The 23,026-nt window shown below is 40.9% G+C and overlaps 1 protein-coding gene across 2 annotated transcripts in view; it reads left to right on the top strand.

Moving 5' to 3' along the window:
• The window catches only part of lpar1 (lysophosphatidic acid receptor 1), a 65,063-nt gene that overhangs the window by 5,769 nt on the left and 36,268 nt on the right, over positions 1–23,026 (top strand). Inside the window, exon 2 of one of the 2 annotated variants that reach the window (XM_084046901.1) lies at positions 5,521–5,575. The gene's annotated coding sequence lies outside the window, so the exon portion shown is untranslated. Of the gene's footprint in view, positions 1–5,517; positions 5,576–23,026 lie in introns of both variants that reach the window. The other variant, XM_084046900.1, reaches the window with a different exon arrangement.

Below are 23,026 nucleotides of genomic sequence, written 5' to 3'. Positions count from 1 at the left end.
ACAGTGCACATTCTAAATGCTCATGAAACCACCAAGTGCTAAAAAAAACTAAACCCAGCAAAACACCAAGATCAACATGATTCTCAAGGTGTGAAAATCAGTGAACAATATCAGTTTCCCTCAATATTTGTTAAGGGTTGTCAGTTTAACGAAAAAATGTCTGTTAAAACACCATGGGGTTTACAAGTTTAAACACGCGTTTGAAACACTTTTCAAACACTTTTTTAGACCAACACTAATATTACTGTGATGTGGGGCTGCAGAACAGATAAACCCAGGAGACAGGAATAGGGCATCTCATCTCTGAAATCAAGCATCAACAAAGTACATTGCCACTTCCACACTGCTAGATTATAGACTACTGCTGCCTGTCAGTTTGTTTCACTACAAATTTCGTACCAGTATTGCTATTCAGCATTTAGTTTATTTTGTCTATTCTCCAGTATTCATCATGCCTGCCTGTTCTGGCTCTGGTCTCGGTTTCCTGCCCCTCATGTGGTCAGCGCTGCTACTGTGCCCTCACTGCCCTGGAACCCTGCATTACTCTGTCCTGGAGCCCGACCGATATCTCAGCCATTATTTCGACTTTTTTGACGACATTGGTATCGGCAATTATGCAGCCGATGTGTCCCGGCTTTTAACCGCTTTGGGACCTGGCGTCCCTATTTTGGGCTTATGGGCGAAAATGTTCAAAAGTTTTCAGAAACGTTCGAAGCTAGCCGATCTACAAGCTCATCACGTTCGATGCGACACATTACGACATTGTCACAGTGAGCTTCTAGGCTATTTTAGCAAAATGTTGAAGTTAATTAAAAAAAAGGTTTTTCAAATTGATAAGAAAATGTTGCACGTTTTGATAAAAAAAATCAGTCAAAACTTCTGTAATTTGACATCTAGGACTCTCCAAAATCGGGACCGGATCAATAAATCTTCCATCAATCAATCTTCCCTATAATAGCCTGCAGCCCATCTTTCTCATGAGCTGCAATTATTATTATATTTCTGTCCCTGTGTCTGCACCTGGGCTCACCTGATCAATTACACAGCATTTTGCTGTGTGGTCCTTCTAATTATGCATTTTTATATCATGTTTATTGTTTTTAAACATAATTATAAGACATTTACAAGACAGCGTTAACCCTAGTCGAATTATGCATTTTTGTTTTAAATTCTTTATCGAGGCAATTCCACCGTGCATCATATTAGGCAGGTCCGGTGCGTCACAGGAGCAGGGCACAGCAGCAAATGGGAGGAAGAATTCAGTTTAATGCATTTTTTCATCCGTCATAACAGACAGAGGCTAAGGTGGCATTTAAAACAGGTGAGTAACAGGGCAGTCCATTCAATTTGTTAATCCCTGCGGTCGACCAGTAATGATAGTGGTAGACCACAGACATTGGCTAATTGAATGGACTACCCCTGTTACTCACCTATGGGTAGTCTTTTAATTGCCACCTTAGCCTCCGTTTGTCTTCCTTTGTGCTTTGCACCTAAAAAAACAGGCATTAAACGGTCTGAGTTGTTCCATTCATAGAAAAGAAAAGGTATCTTTTAAATTGACAACATCATATCTGTAATTCATGGCACGTTTTAAACGGGATTTAAAAAAATGATCTCTCGCTCGCTGTTGAATACGGTTCATATTTATTTCCAAAATAAGGTCTGGTGTGGTGGTGTGTGGTATGGTAGGGGGGGACTTGGGCTCTCTATACCACTTCGTCTCAAAGTGTGGTCCAGGGACCCCCACGGGTTCTTGACTGGGTTCCAGGGGCCCCCAGCAAGAAGTGGAACAGTTCAAACACTATTTTATTTTGTTTTAAACCTATTTATTTTAGGCTATTTTTGAAAGATTTGGACAAATCTGATCTTATGGGGGCCCCTGGCACAAAATCTTTTCAAATGGGGGCCTGCAGCCAAATACATAATATCAATTTGGTGGTCCTTGACATTAAACAATTTTGAGAACCAATGCTCTGTACTATACAGAGCTGGATCACCTAGTATAAAGTACATTTATATGGTTTGTTTGGGAATATGTAACTCTCAGATGGGATGGATACGGCCCATAAAACAGTATTAGTGTCAGCATGTTTAGACAAACATAGGGAAGTGTTTGAAAGTCAATTTAGTATAATGGTCAGTGACTAACGATGGATAGCTTTATACCGTATCTAAATGATCCTGACGTAATACATGCCCACCCATCCGGGAGTTATAGGAGGTCAAAACAGATGTTAAGAATAATTTGCAAATGTCTCAGGTCTGGCGCTATCATATTGGAAAATATGTTCTGCTTACATGAAACAATTATGTAATTGCAGCTGCAAATGATAATATTTATAGTACTTTGACACATTGGTCATTTGCTGAACCCACTTCAATGGTTCATGCTTTGTCTTTATTCCCCAGGCAAAGGTCAGAAGATGGAGGAAGGTGGAGGAGGAAGGGAGGGGTGGGAGAGAGACAGAAAGAGAAGGAAGAATATTGTTGCTTTCAGGCAGTGGTGGAAAAAGTACTCACATGTCTTACTTAAGTAAAAGTATCAATATCGCAATGTAGAAATACTCTGTTACAAGTAAAAGTCCTGAATTCAAAATGTACTTGAGTAAAAGTACAAAAATATTGGCATCAACATGTACTGTACTTAAAGTCCCAAAAGTAGAAACTACTCATTATGCAGAATGTCCCTTTTCAAATGTATAACATTTATGAAAATCTTTTGAAAATAGCAGATCTACCAGCTCACAATGTGTCGCATTGTGAGCTTGTAGATCAGCTATTTTCAAATGGCAAAAATGTATAGGGCTGAAGTGGTTAATTGTTTTGTAATAATAATCAAAATCTATAAGTAAGTAACTAGTAACTAAAGTTTTCAAATAATTGTAGTGGTGTAAAAATATAATATGTCATTGCCTCTGAGGTGTAGTGGAGTAGAAGTAAAAGTACTGAATTGGAAATACTCCAGTAAAGTAAAAGTACCTCAAAATTGTACTTAAGTACAGTACTTGAGTAAATGTACTTAGTTACTTTACACCACTGCTCTCCACTGTATCTGGAGAGAGAGAAACTGCATCTAATAAAGAAAATAAAAACAAATACTTTCAAGATATACTGTATAAAATATAAAATGTATGTATCGGTCAGGCTTTACTTTGTTATTTTGATAGCGGCCCCATTATAGAATGGCTTCGAGAGGCTTCTTCAGAATTGAGTGCTGCCCTGGGTACCCAGAACAGCAGGGCAGACTGCTCATTGGTCCTTTCAGAAGCTTTGATTGATGGATAGATGTGATTGGACCGTTCCTTCATCCTTCCCTCCCCCAATCGTAAACCACTTTTCAGGGGAATGTCAAGAAGAAACGCCTTACTAACTGATCATACTCAACAATGTCTCATGTTAAAATTGGAACGAAGCGGCCACTGTGTCAAAGACTAAACTGTCACTTTCGAGCATGGCTGTTTTATGTTTCCTTACATTACCTTTGACATTGATGAAGAGAGGGCCTTCGAAACATCTGTGTTGTAACAATTTAGGGCATCAGCTCTCCTCCCCCTTGTCCACAGATCGGCATTCCAGCCACACAAAGCGTCCAGAGTTCAGATGACAAACTGCCTTCACGGAAGACAGTCCTAGAACAAAAATCATGTTTTGTGACTCCCTTTTGGAAGAAATCCAATAGCTTCGTGGCGGTCCTAACACAGGAAATCCAATTCCATATGTTTCGCTTGGCTTTTTTTTGCGATTTGTTGCACGACAGACTATATTAAACCAGAGCTTAGTCAACAGGTCATTAGCACAATTCCTTTTGTTAAATGCATGAATAAAGTTACACGTTAGGCTAATTCAACTCTGAGAGTATACGAAATGTACTCTCAGAGTTAAATCAGCCTAACATTCAGTGCATACATTTGTACAGTTTGTTTCACACACTATGTATTCTAGTCCAGCACATGTAATCACAGCCTTCTATGGCCTGTTCAGTTGTTGTACGCACTGCTGTGACTGGAGGTCATGTTCTGGCTCAACAGCATGTCTATAGTTATTTTAGAGAGTTGAGATTACACCCTCTCGTTCCCAGGGCCAGATTGTTACAGGCATTGGGTGAATTGAACACCTCATGGTCAGAAGTCTACTTTTCTAAACATATATATTTTTCCTTCCTCGAGACGAGGCCTGCAATATGACTTCAAGCCAAGTACATTAAAGCTTGACAAATGGCTTATCAATAAACATCTGGTAACATATTGTGGGCATAATTAACAGATATTTTGTATCAGCTAGCTCATTGGTGACAGGTTTGAGTTTTTAAGTTCAGAAACTTTATTAGGAAGTGTGGTTTGTGTTTCATTTCACAAGCCACCATGACGCTTGCAGTAGCTATATATTGTCCAATTTAGAATTCTTTACTTAACGACTTAATTTGCAACAACAATAATAACTGATCTGCAAGTGAGCTTGATTGCTCTGAGATTGGTTAGTTTGTTGTTAGGCCAACCGTCCATTAGTTTGTTGTTAGGCCAACCGTCCAACCAATGCTGTAACTTTGTCACTTTGTAGTGGCTCAGTCACAGACATGCACTTTTATAGGGCTGGCCTCCTTTTTTACAGTTGGAATTAAAGTAGAAGAAATGTAAAAACTGTTGGAAATGTCTATAGGCCTATTGCTGTCACATGTGTATCAGGAGAGGACCCAAATGCAGAATCACGCAGGCAGGTCGATCAAGTCCAAATAATGATTTGTTAAATTGACACAAACTCACTAAGCAGTGAGGCAGGCTACAAAGCCAGGCATACGCAGACAGGAAACACAGCAACAATAACTTCAAACTGGCAATAGACCACTAAACAGTAAACACAGAGGGTATAAATAGACAAAGACTAACCTCAATCAACACACAGGATAGTCTGGAGCTGAACAAGACACAGGTGAACAACATTTGCAATTACAAACAGGTGAGACAAGACAGGCAACAACTACATGGACAACAGGAAACACTGGGACAGCGCTTAAAAATAAAAGGAACATAGCAGTAAAGTAAAATCGACACCACATAAAGCAGGAAACAATATATCACTACAAAATAAAGCGTATTAAGGTGACATATCCTGACAATTTCAAAATTCCCAAAGCATGAATGTAAAAAAGACAAAAGAAAAGACACGGCATGTAGTAGGATGTGGTTAAGGGTTTGGTGGTTATGGGGGGTAACAGATTTCCCTTTTCCAGGCCACATTACCCACTTCTAACTGGAGGAACTTGAGGCGTTCCAAGCCCAGCATGGAGATATAATCCACCCATCTGGTCCTTGGTCTGCTCTGTGGCATCCTCGCAGCTGGTCATGCCTAAGAGGCATCCATATTAGACGCCCGAACCACCTTAACTGGCTCCTTTCCATGTAAAGTCTCCCCCAGGTGACTGAGCTTCATACCCTATCCCTAAGGGAGATGACAGCCACCCTCCTGAGAAAACTCATTTTGGTCTATATACACCTAATTTGAACTTCTTCTCTTTTCCAGCAGCGTTGTTGGTGATACAGTTGACGGGCTGGTTGCCAGGTTGTTGCTCTGCCTACTGGTGAGTTGAAGAAATCTCCTTTGCTGCTACTTTAATGGCCTCCCAATCGTGTTTGCCATCTTGGCGAAATTGTTTGATGATTTATTTTAAATAAAGTTTTTTTTTTAAATGAAGAATAAACATAACTATAGGTATTGTATGTCTGATATCATGACTGAAAAAGTATTGTATTGTTTTCTTAAGGAATGATAACGATATACTTTATTAATTCCCAAATGGGAAATTGACATTGTCACGAGCACAGCAACACCCAAATAGTTATTAAAATGTCAAAACATAGGGGGGCTGCCCTGAATTAAAAATCAATAAATCATCATCGTCATCATCATACTCCTGGTTCGAACTTCAAAGTAGAGTGGATGCTTGTTAATTTGCCTCGCATGTGATTCATTTCCAAACAGCACTCTTGCTGTTTTCTGGCCGTTCTAAACAAAAGTTAAGCCAAGTCATGCAGGGCAGAGTGTGGAGGGAAGGAGTGCAGTCATTCGACTTTTGTCCAGAGCCCCTCATATCCGTCACTCAAAACTGTAACACCCGCAACTATAACAGTGTGACAGCTGTTTTCAAGTGGAGCAAATGAGACGAGTCAAGTGAGGATAGCCTCTCTCACTCACTGTGATTGAGGCGCGGCTGTTGCACATGGGCAACTGTGTGTCTGTGTGTCTATGTGTGTGTGTGTGTGTGTGTGTGTGTGTGTGTGTGTGTGTGTGTGTGTGTGTGTGTGTGTGTGTGTGTGTGTGTGTGTGTGTGTGTGTGTGTATGTGTGTGCGTGCACGGCGTGCACAGCGTGCACCGTGCGTAATGTACATGTGTGTGTCTGTGTGTCTCTGAGGGAGAGAGAGAGAGAAATAGTGTGAGGGAAAAGGAATGTGTGTTTTGTGGGCGAGGCATGTTCAAATTAATGTTTATTAATTCATTATTATACAACAGTATCTAGCTTAGCTCTTTGTGCAGTGATTTGTTTGTTTGCAGTATCGTGGTTTGTAGCCTCTGCCAGCTGGTGGTGGTTTACTCAGGCGAGTCCGTGGCTTCAATATGGCCTTCTTCGCCGTATTAGGCTCCATGTTTTTAGGACGTTGGCAGGTAACTTTGTTAAATTAATGTAACATTCACGATGACCAAGCCCCGGTCCTGGGTGCTTGCGTCGGCACCGTGCAAGTTCTCAGCAGACCTGGACTCACGCCATGGGTGGGGGACGGGTAGCACCAAGGTTTCCCTCTTGCTGGCTGAAAGGCGCAGTGTGCCCTGTTTCTGGGATGCCTCTCTTTCCGTAGCATTCCACATCACAGATGGGATCTTTTTCGGGGCCAGGTTTCGCCGGTGCTGGAGGGCAGTCAGGAGGGAAGGGTGTGCAGCAGTAGTTGCCAGGCCCTACTCAGGGATCTCTCCAGCTACGCTTCCCTCAGTCGGTCCTACGATCACACGGAGTGTTCTCTTGCCTCAACTGGCAGTTGACTTAGAACTGGTGCGAACCATGGGAACCCGACTGTCTAATTAAAACAGAGCATCACAATGGCCCTTGAATGGGTGTTGACGTGATGTGATTTCTGCACAGAGATTCTGAAATTGACGTCACAATACACTCCCTGCCGTGCTATACAACCTACTTTTGATAAATATATCAGTCAATCAATCAATCAATCAATCAATCAATCAATCAATCAATCAATCAATCAGCCAGCAGCTACAGTAGCTTCAGATGTCTTCTACCTGTTACATCAAACTTACTATGATACAGTATTTGCAAGGCAAATTTGCTGGTGCTTTTACGATGCCCAGACACTGTTGTCCACAGTAAATACACAAAGAGGCAGTCACATGTGTGGAGAGACAGACAGTGGTCTTTCTCAAATGCTCTCAGCTCAGGAGGCAGGGGCACATGTTTTGGGCAATAGTTAATAATTTGGAAATATGCATTTGAACTCACTGAACTGTGTCTACAGCAAAGCCATATTTCTTTCAGGATTGGATCGTATGCTGTGTCACATACCAAAAATAGCTGTCATTGTGTCTGAGTGTCATTGTGTTAGCGTTACAATGTGGCGAGCTCGTAGCTGCACAATAAAGACCACAGCCAACAAGCTAATGCGCAGTCAGACTCAGTGGTGAATGTGTCTGAGTCAAAGCTAGTCATCTGAACACAGTGTCATTTTGTTTCAAGATGACTCCTTTGGATGGGTTTTTCTTGGTTAGAGAGAGAGAGAGAGAGAGAGGATGGCTGGCTGGCTGGACGGACGGACGGACGGACGGATGGACAGACGGATAGATGGACAGACAGACAGACAGACAGACAGACAGACAGACAGACAGACAGACAGACAGACAGACAGAGATCACAGCGGTGTCACGCAACCATGGCAGTATATCAAGTTATAAAAAATGGTTTTCTTTTTCATTGCTTCTGTCAACAGCATAAGGGAAAACAATTCACCAGAACACTATTCGTCTCATTCACTTGCCCTTTAACATGTCTCCATTCAATAATTAAAGACATAAAACATGGAGGTGCTTTGTTGTATTGTTCAGAGAAAACACAAGACAAACAAAGACAGTATTAAGATATATTGAGTGTCAGTGCTTGATATTAATAAAGCCTGAGTAATACTTGGTTGTACGTTGTGCCTTGCACCGAGAGCAGCCGATCTACAAGCTCACAACATGTACCAGCGTGACATGTTGTGACCTTGTAGATCTAGTGTTTTTGGTGTGAACCACCAGCGCACTACTAAGTATAAATCAGACTTAATCCTGGTGGTATAATTAGTTGTGTGCCTTCATGTGCATCTTGGTATATAAATACTATAGCCGACTGAGTAACCAGCAAAACGATAGGCCTCTAGATTGAGGGTGGTAAAACCTGCGTCTCCGATTCTCAGAGTTAACGACCATTTCTCAGAGTTTCAGGCAGGCACTAATGAAATCTCCTTTAAGCAGCAAGATTCCCAAGTGTTGGGAGTCTAAAGCATCACTGTGGACGTGGTGTTCCTATAATGTGAGTGTTTTCCACTGACAGTGTGCAAGATTTCAATAATGACAGCCATATCTAACCGGCAAGCAAATCCCTCTTCCCCTTTATTTTGAGGACCATGCTGGATAGGAAGCAGAGACCAAAAATTAAACAGTCATATAAAATTCAATAAAAGCCACTGTTCTTGTGGTGGTTCGTGTCTTTTTTTTATCAGGACAGTTTTAAGCCTGTCAGCGCCAGCTGCACTGATTCCGCTGCTGTGATTCCGCTGCTGTGTCAAACGTGGCGAACCCATCAACTCTGTCGATAAGCATTCATGTTTATCGCCCTCAAACAAAAAAAAACATATTTTTAATCACAGTCATGTTTCATTGTGTGGGGCTGCTCCAATGGAGTAACGGTTAGTGTGAACCATGACACCCTAACATTCCCGGTTCGATTCTGTGCTGCAATACCCCCGCCTCTCTTTCTCTTGCTCTCTTGTCTCTCTACATTACTATCTACAATACGAAGCAGAACTGCACAAAAAAGACAAATCATTGTGTAATCCTCACGAGACGCTCGCTAAAGTAAACGACTTTAGTCGCAGGATGCATCCAGACATGCGTGGCGCTGGCTGCCTCTCCATTCAGCATGTGGCATTAGTCATTAAGTTGATCAATGGCCCACAGTGTTGGGTCTTGCGTAATGAGTTTGGGAGAGGAGGCTTTGGAGTCGAGCCCCAGAGAGAGAGTTGTGCAGACCACACTGATGTAATCCCCACAGTAGATCTGATCTGCGTGTTGATGTAATGTGTGGAATCTGTCTCCAATTGAGTGATTTCATAAGAGACAGAACACACCCTGCAATAAACTGAGAGGAAGAATTAAAGACGGACATTTTAGAGGCAAATTCATCTGTAATTAATGTCTCTGTATATAATTACTGTAACTAGTTTTCAGTGCCGGGGTCCTATTCAGGAAGTACAGTATTTCAAACTAAATGCTGGCCAAATTATACCTGGACCTAATTTTCCAACCATATAGCTGTCGTCTCAGAGCAAAATCTAATCAAAAGCTTTAGTTTGCTGATGATCTCTACATAATTGGTAGCCTACAGTGTGTTCTGGTGGTGGGGGGGGGGGGGGGGGGGTAAATATCACACGAAAATTTGAACACAAATCTCAACTTGTATGTTTAAATTTCCACTCGTACTATACAATTCGCACTGAATATTCAAAATCGCAGAAAACAGCAAATATTCACTAATGTGTAGATTGATATTTACATGAATGACAGCTGCAAACTTGTAATCCACATTTGCTACATTTCCTTAAAAATGTTTACTTCAGTCAACCACAGTCATTAACAACCTCTCGATTTGGTCACTGCAACATCACAACATGTGCTCTCTCACATCACACAGTGATGCATCTGCATGCCTTGACTTTTGCAACACTTCTTGCAATAAATGGGTGTAAAGGTTCTGCATGACTGGCAGCTCAGACCTAGTGATGTGCTGTGTTGTTTTAACCACCCTCTGTAGAGCTTCTTCCATACTATGCAGTGAGCCATCGTCTCACTACCATAAAGGTGCTCTAAGTGATTTAATGTTTATTTTTTATTTTTATTAAGCAAAACGTTTATCGTTAACTCTATATTCTCATAGTAATAGAGTGCTTGTTCAATAACCGGGGTCTCCCCATCTCTCCAGCTCAGAAAATAAACAGAAGATACATTTCAGTTAGCATGCCAATTTCAGCCAGGAGAGATTCATCAGCTTTAATTGTATAGTGTTCCGCTTCCAATTGTGTCTGCTCACTTTATCCTGTATTCTGTGTGAATTCTCTATCGTGATTGTTTCAAATTAGTATCCCAATTACTAAGATTACTATGAGAATATAGAGCTATTTAACACTTATTTGAACAACAACAACGAAAACATCACTTTAATCATCTGAAGCTGCTCACTTTCCACTGCAGACCCATAGATAAGAATGGGGGCATGTGCCCCCTGCAGCTCCCTTTATATGACACATGCACACAGTAGGATGGCATAATAATAATATTGATATTATAATTATTATTAATAATAATGATACTTGAAGCACTAGTCATACTGTACTTAGAATGTAACTCAATTGTTTTATTACATTGAGAAACATGGAAAAAAAACTCTTTTGTTTTGTTGCTACTCTACTGTTGTCTCTTCCTGTTAACAAACACTTGTTGCATGGGCAAACACTTGACTTACTCTCTGAAGCATGTCAATATAAGTACCCTATGTGTGTGTACATAATATGGAAGTTATGAGTAGTGTGTAAGTGGGTGCCTGTGTATGTGTGTGTATTAAGCGATGACTAAGCAGTGAATGATTTCCTGTTAAATATCTGACCATGTCGATTCATCACTCACACATTACATCTCTCACTGTCTCTCTTTCCTTCTCTGTCTGTCTGTCTCCCTATCTCAAGGCACAGGCACAGTCCCATATTACTGCACCATCACTGAACGCACACACACACACACACACACACACACACACACACACACACACACACACACACACACACACACACACACACACACACACACACACACACACACACACACACACACACACACACACACACACACACACACACACACACACACACACACACACACACACACACAACTATAATTGTGAGAACATGCGCGCAGTACGGGAATTTTATGAATGGCATTTTTACAGTTGGTTGTTCTCTTTTCTGGTGTCAGCCATGGAGGAACTAACTTTTGGACTTCTGTCAGTTCCTATTTATTTATTTGCATTTGCACTTTTTCTCTCGTGTCTTTTGGTTGGCAAGTATGCATTTTTGTGTGACTTTTAAAATAGGGGGGGTTTCACGTATGTAATATCAGAAGGAGGACAAAACTTGCATACAACAGAAACTAATACAACAGCGTAAGTTTCTATATCACTCCCTACAACCAATTTGGTCTCTTTAATGAAATGTTTTGAATATTCTTACACACACACACACACACACACACACACACACACACACACACACACACACACACACACACACACACACACACACACACACACACACACACACACACACACACACACACACACACACACTACATTACATGAACAAACTCTAAGAGGTTTTAGGCTTGATACTGTTAGTGACAGAACATGCATTCATGGGCTTATCTTTTTGTTCAGAGTTGCAGTTCCGTGGTGGTGCCTTGGATTACTTCTAAGCTTGTAGATTTACTTTGCTGCCATTTAGCCTAACCCCACCCCCAACAGTACAGAACATGTGGAACGGATCATAAGGTAAAAGGTCTTGCAGACAAAGATAATTAGATCAACAATCATACAAAAGACAGGGTGTGCGCCTCTCTATTCCTCAGGGAAATACACCAGAAGAAATGTGGTTGTGCAGTTTGTCCGCCTTAAGTGTCTAATGCAGTGTTTCCCCTTTTGGGTCGCGGACCTGTTTTCGTGGATTGCGCTTGTTTGTTTTGTTTTGTTCTTTTTTGTATATTTTTTTAAGATTCAAAGGATATACAAAAATCATATTTTTTCCACAGAAATGTTCAGAGATTTTCAAAAATAGTGAAAATAGGTCTTAAAGCAGCACTATGTAACTTTCCTCTTCGACCCCGGATTTGAACCCGGTTTCCTGCGCAAGTGCTGATTTTTTCGCTTTCTGAAAAACCTATGTTGCTATATCAGTGGCTCCCAAACTTTTCCAGGTCCAAAGACCCCCAAAATTATGTACGTATTTGGCCCCCCACCTCAAAATACTTGGTTCCAGGGACCTCTAGAAGCAAAGATTTGAGTTAAAAATGTTCGCTTTAAAAAGAAAGATTTGCCACAAATGTTCACGCTTTTTCAAAAATAGCAGATCTACAAGCTCATAGTGCGGCACTCGGTGCCGTGCTATGAGCTTGTATATCTGCTATTTTTGAATAGCCAAAGATATCTAAAATGACACTTCTTTCCCGGTCTTAATGGGTTCACAAAATGTTTTGATGTTATTCATGAAATGGCTGTTTTTAAACTACATGCAGCTTTCAATAGCATGTTGACTACAGGGATACTGTAAAACCATAAATGCCAATTACTGTGTCTGGACACAGTTGTAATTAACAACCTCACAAAGTTGATTCCTAAAGCAGTGATTTCACAACCTTTTTTAAGTTCAAGGACCACCAGTTTGATATGCAGTAGAGTCTGCTGCATACTGAGTAGAGTAGACCATAGACCACCACATTTGATGTTATTTCATCTCTGGAACCCGCAATTTACACTTTAAAAAAATATATATTCAAAGATTTGCACAATTTGAAAGAAATAGCAGATCTACAAGCCACGCTATGAGCTTGTATATATGCTATTTTTGAATAGCCAAAGTATAAAATAATGGTTAAAGTGGTTACTGTAATGACAGAAGCTTTCCCGGTCTTAATGGGTTAAATAGCTCCACTACTATGCTTCAGTGTGACACAAACACAATGTTTTGCATGACTTTAAATGTACCAGCTGGTCTCAGGGAACTTTCTGACCCAAGCATGTGGTCTAAAAGGTATGTCAGTGATCCTCAGCTCAACTCAGATGTTTGTGTATATATCCCTTAATCACTGTTACGGTCTCAAAGGACAGCCAGCGCCATGGCGTGCTGTGCCAGACCCACGCAAACTCGTAACACCGCAGAGGGTTTTCTGTGAACACCGGCTCCTAATAAGTAACAATCCAAATAAACAAATTGAGCCAGAGCCTGATTCTCTGACTGTGGTTTTGGCCTTATCAAGGCCTGTCAGGATGGTTGTCACAACGTGATAAGACAGGTGAAGCCAATTGCCTAATCATTTCACTTTAGACAAGTACGACAATTGCTTAATTATCTGACCTTAATGTGTACTTGTTCCCGGTCAGGCACACTTGCATTACAATCAGTGGTGTAGAGTAACTAAGTACATTTACTCAAGTACTTAAGTAACATTTGGAGGTATTTTTACTTCCAATTTTCTACTCCACTACATCTCAGGGACAAATGTAGTACTTTTACTCCACCACAGTTATTTGACAGCTTTAGTTACTAGTTACTTTACAGATTTAGATTATCACAAAACATACATTGACCACTTCAGCCCTATATGCATTTCGGCCATTAGAAAATAGCCGATCTACAAGCTCACAATGCGTCGCGTTGCGACGCATTGTGAGCTTGTAGATCTGCTATTTTCAAAATATTTTTATACATTTGAATACTTGTGAAACAGGACATTCTGCATAATGAGTACTTTCTACTTTTGGTACTTCAAGTACATTTTGATGCCAATACTTTTGTACTTTTACTCAAGTAAATTTAGAATTCCAGACTTTTACTTGTAAAAAAGTATTCCTATATTGCAGTACTGCTACTTTTACTTAAGAAAAACATTTGAGTACTTTTTCCACCACTGATTACAATGATGTCGAGCCCTGCTATTCTGTCTTTATTTTGGCCAACAGAACCAAGCAGAGGGAGGGATGAAGTAAACATTTGCAATGTGAGCAGCGAGGCTTCGTGTCCTCAGATGAAAGCACTTAACCACTTCAGCCATATATACTTTTGTCGTACGACAAATGGCGGAAATAGCAGGTTTACCAGCTCACAGCGTTTCACAATGTGAGCTTTTAGATCAGCATTGGTGTAAAGTGACTAAGTACATTTACTCAAGTACTGTACTTAAGTACAATTTTGAGGTACCTTGACTTTACTGGAGTATTTCCAATTTTCAATACTTTTACATTTACTCTACTACATCTCTGAGGAAAATATTGTACTTTTACTGCACTACATTTATTTGAAAACTTTAGTTACTAGTTACTTTGCAGATATACATTTTTATATTATAAAACATACATTAACCACTTTAGCCCTATTTTATACATAGGCTATTTGAAAATAGACGATCTACAAGCTCACAATGCGTCGCATCGCGACACATGTGAGCTTGTAGATCTCTATTTTCAAACATTTTAGTACTTATACTTTTGGTACTTTAAGTATATTTTGATACCAATTATTTTGTACTTTTACTCAAGTAACATTTTGAACACAGGCCTTTTACTTGTAACAGAGTATTTTTACAGTATATTGTGGTATTGCTACTCGTACTTAAGTAGAATATCTGAGTCCTTCTTCAACCACTGTAGATCAGCTATGCTTGCTATTATTATTTCTTTCTAAAATATTTTATTTGCCCAATACAGGGATACCAGGGTTAATGAGCTTGTGCGGTTCCACAGTATCGGCCACTACAGAGCCATGAATCACTCCGTTGCTGTAATGTCGTATAGCCCTGCTATTCTGTCTTTATTTTGGCCAACAGAACCAGGCAGATGAATGGAGTAAATCTTTACAATGTGAGCGCTGAGGATTCATGTCCTCGGATGAAAGGCCATAAGTGGTTCCAACAGTATCGTCCACTAAAGACCCATGAATCAGCCCATTACCTTGTACACTCACATCTGACTCAACACAGGCCTCTCAATCCCCCCCTTGTACTGAGCCCTGCAAGGGTGTGTGTGTGTGTGTGTGTGTGTGTGTGTGTGTGTGTGTGTGTGTGTGTGTGTGTGTGTGGTGTGTGTGTGTGTGTGTGTGCGTGTGTGTGCGCGTGTGTGCGCATGTGTGTCGTGAAAGAAACACTGTTGGTGTTTATGAAAATGTTTGCCTGTGTGCGTGGTCCATGTGTACATCTATATTTGTACGTGTGCTGTACGTCTGTGTATGTGGCCAAGTGTGTGTGTGTGTGTGTGTGTGTGTGTGTGTGTGTGTGTGTGTGTGTGTGTGTGTGTGCGTGTGCGTGTGTGTGTGTGTGTACGCGCGCTTTCTGGGTCGAAGAAGTGCTGTTTCATAGCTTTCTCTGCTTTCTGGGGCGGAGCGACATGAACAATAAGTCCATTGTGCAGAGAGCTGGCAGAGGAGGGTAGAGGAGAGGAGGGAAGGAGGAGATGGAAGGACAGGAGGGTAGAGGAGAGATGAGGAGAGGAGGGAAGAGAGAGAGAGATGGGTGGGGGGTGACTATAAGTATTGCACACGTCATAAACTGGGCTGCTACCAGTTAAATAATGCCCTACCCACATACGGTATACTACAGCTGCACTTACTAACAATAATCACATTTCTGTTGTACAACTTCTACTTATGTCCTCTGAGTATGTAACCTTCAAAAAGTAAGCAAGAATACCTACAAGGGCACAGCATCTTCAGCAACATGTGACAATTTAGGCCAGGGGTCTTCAACAGGGGGGTGCGGGACCCCTAGGGGGTCCTCAGAGTTACTACAGGGGGGGGCTCCAGGGGGGGGCCTGAAAAACGTTGAAGACCCCTGATTTAGGCATTTATAGCGATGAACATTGAGCACTGAGCAAATACCCTTTGACCTACAAAAGGCCCTGTTTGTGGAGATACAAGGTTGGAACCTGAGACCTTGAACCGGCCATTTCTTTTCCTTGGAGACAATTATTGTTATGTTTTAGGAATTGTGTTATTTTGCATTGCATTTGGCCGTGGGTGTGTTGTTTTCTCAAGTCAATTTATTATAGTAAGAATGTTTATGGAGTGGCATGTTGATTCTGTGGTTGGACTTGAACGTCACAAAGTGTCTAGGAGTGTAAGCTAAATCCCTTTGAGTGAAAAACATAGAAGTGTACACAGCACAGCAAAAAGAAAAAAGGCTGACTGACCATTTGTGACTTGATTGTGTATTTGTAATCGTTACCACTTGAACCCCAACGTTCCTACAGTGTTCTGGGGCAAGTAGTCATAGGAATGTTTGTTTCACCTTGCGTGCTTGTAGATCCGTAATGTTTGCCAAAGATATTTAGTGTAGAGGGAAAACAGGACAGGGCCTGGTATAGACCCCTTGGGGCTCCAGTCAATTAATGTATGGGGTTTAACCCATTAAGACCTGAGGCAGATTCTGAAAATGTCTTGTAAATCAGTTTTCTGAAAAACCTATGTTGCTATATCAGTGGTTCTCAAAGTTCTTTTCATGTCAAGGACCCCCAAAATTATATGTATTTGGCCGCCGACCCCCATCTCAAAATATTTTATTCCAGGGACCCCCAGAAGCAAAGATTTGAGTTAAAATGTTCACGATTTTTCTAAAATTGCAGATCTACAAGCTCATAGCGCGGCACGAAGTGACGCGCTATGAGCTTGTATATTTGCTATTTTCGAATAGCCAACCAATGTCCTATATATCTAAAATTTAAAAAATGACACAGATTCCCTGTTTTAATGGGCTAAATGGTGAAATGAACACAGAGGAGTTTACTGTGAGTAATAGTTAAGCCAAGTAGGTCATAGAAAGGCATCATGATAACCATTATATCGTCATGGCCTATTGAAAAGCATCAAAGTGTCCAGAGAAGGGAGTTTCATCAGATTCAGATGTTACCTCAGTCCTATCACTTATAACTCACTGCACATCAAAGGACAGCCAAACCCAATGCACTTTTTCTTCTTTATTGAAGAAGAAAATGCTTTTATATCTCCGACAAACCCTGATAACTTCACAGATGTATACCAGCATTTGGCGGAGATGGCTGCCCACATCTGTCCAAGTTAGGGTGACGTTATCAAAGGGGTTTTTTAACAACTCATTCTCAACAGTGGGTTTAACAATACTGCTGGTTTTCTGTCCTAGTGCTAGCTAGTTCATTCATTGCAATCCTGCCAATCAGAGTTGGCTATGGAACACCTGTTTAATTGTATTATCTACCTGGTATGACAGAAAACCAGCAGTACTGGGAAGAACTAATGGATACACACGTGCGTATGGCGTGCGTGCATTCGTGTGTATGCTCACTCTAAACATATCTTCTCAAGTTACATTTATATGTGTTTTTTAATTGACAAATGAGAAGAAGAGAATATTTTTAACCATAGAATAATGTAGAAGACTATTCTTCCTTTGAGGAAATGATTGTGGGAGCTGTCATATTCATTCAAATGTATATACTGTATATTTTCCGTTTAAATCCCGGTGGAACTACACATCTGGACTCTGGAAGCTTTAGCTCCAGAGTCACGTTTTCACGTTTTTTCCCCCTTTTTTTCAAAAACATCTATAAAGTTATAACATTATTAGGATAGAAGTCACTAACATTGAGCATGAAACATGGACCATGAATAAGTACTGTATATAATGCACAGCATTGAATTGGGCCCAATGATGGGCCTTTTAGTTCCATTTCTAAACTCTCAGTGTTAAATGTACACTGAGGATTTCACTGTGAAGGGTTTGTGTGATGACTGCTGAAAGATTGGAAGCAGATCTGGACTTGCAGTTACTCTTTGAAATGGATTAAATAGGCTGTACTAACATTTTACTTAACTAGCACAATGAATCTAGTCAGTTTGTCCCTCAATAATGTTAGGAGAACAGTGAGGAGAATTGTGAGGAAGTTAGCTAATTCACTTTAAGTTAATTGTTTGCATTAAATGGTCAATTGATTCAGTTCACTTTAATAGTGAATGAAAGCTGTGTTTGTTTGTGCACTGTATGAGTGTGCGTGTATATTACACTGACCACTGATTAGTGTAACTGTACTATCCTGTTCATATCTATGTGTCTGTCTGTTGTGATTAATTGTTGGCAGACTTACTGCATGTGTATTATGAAGCAAACTATTGATATTCATCTATGTATATATATATATATATATATATGTGTGTGTACACGTGTAAGCATGCATGGTTGTGCGCATATCGTACTTTATGATTAAGCCTATGGGGGAATATACTGTATGAATGCCGCCAGAGTGCTGATTCTTGAGAAATGACCTCACTGGAGTGGTTTTCTGCGGTTGTCCTGTGGTCTTGTCTCACACACACACACAGCCGCGCATGCACACACAACATATGCAGAAGCGCATACACACACACTCACACACACACACACACACACACACACACACACACTTACTGTATATACAGTATATATTTTATCACACACATGCTAACAAGCATGAGGGGAGTGTGTTGACACACTTAGGTACAGCAACGTTTTTGTTCTCAGCCTACAGCACCGGGAGTTCAACAGGCTGCTGTGAAGACAGCTCTCTCTCTCTCTCTCTCTCACACACACACACACACACACACACACACACACACACACACACACACACACACACACACACACACACACACACACACACACACACACACACACACACACACACACACACACACACACACACACACACACACACACACACACACACACACACACACACACACACAATGACAGGATCTTTCTCTGCAGGGTCTACCCATTGGAGGGTCAGTTGAAAGCTCTGGGAATAAGTTCCTGTACATTATAGTAGTGAGTACTTCCCTTAGGCATCTAACTGCTCCCCATAGACACACAACCACCATAACTCTGAAATGACAAACAGACTCTGTTTCTTTCTTTCTTTCTTTTTTTCTTTCTCTCTTTCTTTCTTTCTTTCTTTCTATCTATAGTGGTCACTTGACCATTACCATTATGCTGTATTCACACTGGCATATACACAGTTTTAGTCTAACATTCATTTTCAATGGAAGCCAGCGACACAAAGCGACGCCCGACGTTTGTAACCGCTACAAAATCTGCAAAGCTACAACTAAAGCTACAAAAAGTGTTTAACCATTTCCACTCACGTTCGCTCTCCACACAATACCTGCTCGTAATATGGGAAAACTAATCATTTACGTCCACTAGATCCATCTTCTTTCTAACCCCAGGCTTTATTTTCCTTCATCAACCAGCGTATTCAACACGTCAAGAGCGACTCGGCGACAGCCGCACTGCGTGGCTTTGTAGTTTTGAATCTTTTGTAGCTGCCAGTGTGAACGCAGCATTACACACACGCACATGCACATGCACATGCACGCGAACGCGCACGCACACATACCTCAAGTTACAAACAGCCTTTTCTTTCTTTTTTTATAATTGTCCTTTGGTGTTGTGTTCAAAGTAAACACATTACTGTTACTGTGTTTCCGTCTGGCGACCAAAGCCTTATAGTTCTACTTGGTTGTGCATCTTGTCGCACACCGGTAAATCAAGTAATGCTCCAGTAACTGCTCCCATGAGACTTAGAATGACCATCAATCTGACATGGCAAATGCCCTGCTCCTACACCAGCAACATCGTTAGAGTGCCCACCACCAATCATGGATCGTACTGTTAGCCAGGGATAATGTCTTACAATGTGATCTGTGAAAGGAAATATCTTGTTACATAGGAAATGGTCTTTTTACTACAGTGGCTGTGATCGCAGAGGACTAATTTATCCTTCATTATCTTCAAATCTAGTCAGTCCTTGAAGATCAATATACCACAAGATTATACCACAAGAAGTGGTCATCTGATCAGTTGTTTTAGATGTTGTTTCATACTGTTGTTGTTTTTTTCTTCACTTTCCTCAAACGCAGTGGGTCTAATCGTGCCTCCATGTCAGACTTACAATTGATTTCAATATTGTTCCTGCAATGTACACATTGGATGATAAGCAGAATTGGTGGGGTTTTAATGACAGCCAATTCAAATCTAATTTGACTTTTTAAAGTCACATTAGTCATATTACGAGTTCGGAGTGAGAATGCATGTCCACATTCGTTGGACAACCGTCGCGTTAAACGTCTGACACTTGGTCAGATGTGTGCTGTAGACCAGTGGTTCCCATAACTTTTTAGCTCGAGACCCAAAAGAGAAATGTTCAAACTTTTATTTGAAAATTATTATTTTTTTCATTTATGGTGCACCCAAAAATGGGCCCTGACACACTGTTTGGGAACCACTGTTGTAGAAAACAGAAGACAGATACAGTAAATACATTCAAGGGCAAGCATTACTAACAGGAAAGGGCTGTGCCCCCCACCAACTGTAATGGATCTATCAGCACACAAATGCGCGCGCGCACACACACACACACACACACACACACACACACACACACACACACACACACACACACACACACACACACACACACACACACACACACACACACACACACACACACACACACACACACACACACACACACACACACACACACACACACACACTTTTGATTGTTTCATTGTTCACTCACTCCCTGCAGGCATACAGCATGTTTAAAGAGATTTGTCTTGCCGATAATCTGATGGTGGTAAGCCTGCGATGACAGGAGAAAGGAGTGACAATACTTTTGTAAATCCAGAGATGTCAAGTCTAGACCCCAAATGCAAGTCCAAGACAACTTATCAAATGCCATCTGTCAGAGGAAGAGCATTGTGTTACAGTATATGATATGATATTTATTGATTGGTGAAATCAATGATCCTGAAGCACTACTTTTTAACCCTTTAAAACACTATTAACTGGGGCCCCCCAGGGCTCCATACTTGGCCCGCTCCCGTCTCCTTCTACACCCAAACTCTTGGTGTACAGTACCTAAACTCTTCACCGGAAATAGCCAATCTATAAGCTAACACAAATGTTGTGAGCTTGTAGATCTGGTATTTGTGCATAAGTTAGTAGCCAACATATCTGATCAGCAACAACAGGCATTAGCTCACTGGCAGGTGCATAATATAATATAATGCGTCAGGGTTGAGGGAGGGGTTCTAAAAATCCTAACATCTTTGCAACGGTGAACTCCACAGTGTCTTGGCAATCTTTCAGTGAGTTTTAGTGGTCGTGAGTCATTATCGATAAGTCTGAGTCAATGACTGACTGCTGGCTGATATAAATACACAGTCAAATCCTCAGTGTTACTTTATCCATTTGTAACTCTAAAGGTCCTTACATACTGGGATTTTTTTTTCTTCAAAGTGTTGTATGTTGTTTGTGTAATGCCATGACATGACAAGTATGTTGATTTTTCACCACGAATAAAATAATCAACCTGTATGAATGAGGCATATGAATATAGTTTGCTGTGAAATATTTGCAGACACATTTTTGGATGGCTTATTCGTCATGCTCCCGGTGTGTGCCTTGCACCCGGACCCGTGCGGCTGATACTAAAAATAGCCTTCGGTGTGACATCAATATTTAGGTTTCCCCAGCACCTTTGTGCTGAGATGCATCCGAGGAAATGCTTGGCCGACGGAAGGATAATGTGGAAAGACAAATGTCTACTTACCTTATATAAACTATCCAAAGTGACCTTATATGATGCCTTAAGTTACTCTTCGTAGTATGACGGTGTGGCACACCGAAACAGCAGATCTAAACACGTTGCATCCGTGGCGCGTTTGTGAACGTGTACTGTAGATCCAAGCTTGTAGATCGTTTTTTTTCAACGCGCCACACTTTCATACGACGAATGATAAATCAAGCTTAATGGAGAATCATTGATAAATGCGGGCTAATGTTTAGTCTGGTCAGGTGAGTCATGTTGTCAGTTGTTTTTTTCACTCTCACACCTGTTAAAAAAGACAGAAAACTTATATCAATATTTATAACGGAGACAGTGCACTATTAAACTTAATATCTCCCTGTGTTTATGTTTAATAAGTCTCCCAACAATCTCCGGGAACCGCCGGAGCAGATAAGGAGGCCGGAGCAGACAGATCCTGGTTGTCGGGGGCGATAGAGTATCAATCATAACACAGCTAACACAGCTTTCAGAATGGTAGCACTGCTATTAAGAGGCAAATCAAATAATCCTCAATCTGCCATTCAAAGCAAACATGGCCGGTACGGAGGAAAAGATTCCTATCGTGGAAATGCAGGAAGTCGTAGAGCCGGGCAGAACAAAACAGAAGTCAAGAATATTGTTTCTTTCATTGATTAGATCTGCCTTGTACATTATGTTGTTGCTGACAATTTAAGCCAGTCTGAGATAAAGGAAAATTGTTGGAATTTATATATTTATTATTATATATTTTTTTTATTATTACATAGTTTTTTCCATTAGAACTGCCTGCCTAGTACACCACTTCTATTGTTATTATTATTTGTATTATTATTAAAAACAAAATGTATTTAAATGACTCCATCGGCGACAGCTGTGTCTGGAGGAGGCAAGGTCGTCAAGGCTAGGGCAAGTGCTACGGAAGTAGGTGCTCAAAGGTCAAGATCACGGTGGCCTCCCGAAACACGTTCATGAAATTCCTTCAAAGTCTACATTCACTTCGTATACTATATGATTCTGGACAGACATAGATGTAAACCACAACTGGATCGGGGGGTCATAAAGCCGCAAGGCGATTTGTATTTATATTTGTTTTACTTTAATGGCTGCTGATGGACCCAGTCATCGGTGCAGGGTTCATATCTGTATTAGTTTGGTTATACAATAGTAAGTTGTGACTACAAGTTTGCCCTGCCACCCAGGTCAACATTAAAGGGCAACTTTGCAATATTTCATAATGAATCTTATTGTTCTATTGTCACACTTGACACCAATGTGTTCCGTATCTTGCGAAACGCTCTCTCTTAGAAAATCACCACCAGCCTGTGCTGATGAAACTG

This window comes from Gymnoscopelus microlampas (genome assembly GCF_963454915.1).
Source record: "Gymnoscopelus microlampas genome assembly, chromosome: 21".
NCBI lineage: Eukaryota > Metazoa > Chordata > Actinopteri > Myctophiformes > Myctophidae > Gymnoscopelus > Gymnoscopelus microlampas.
This window is presented reverse-complemented; position numbering and strand designations above follow the sequence as displayed.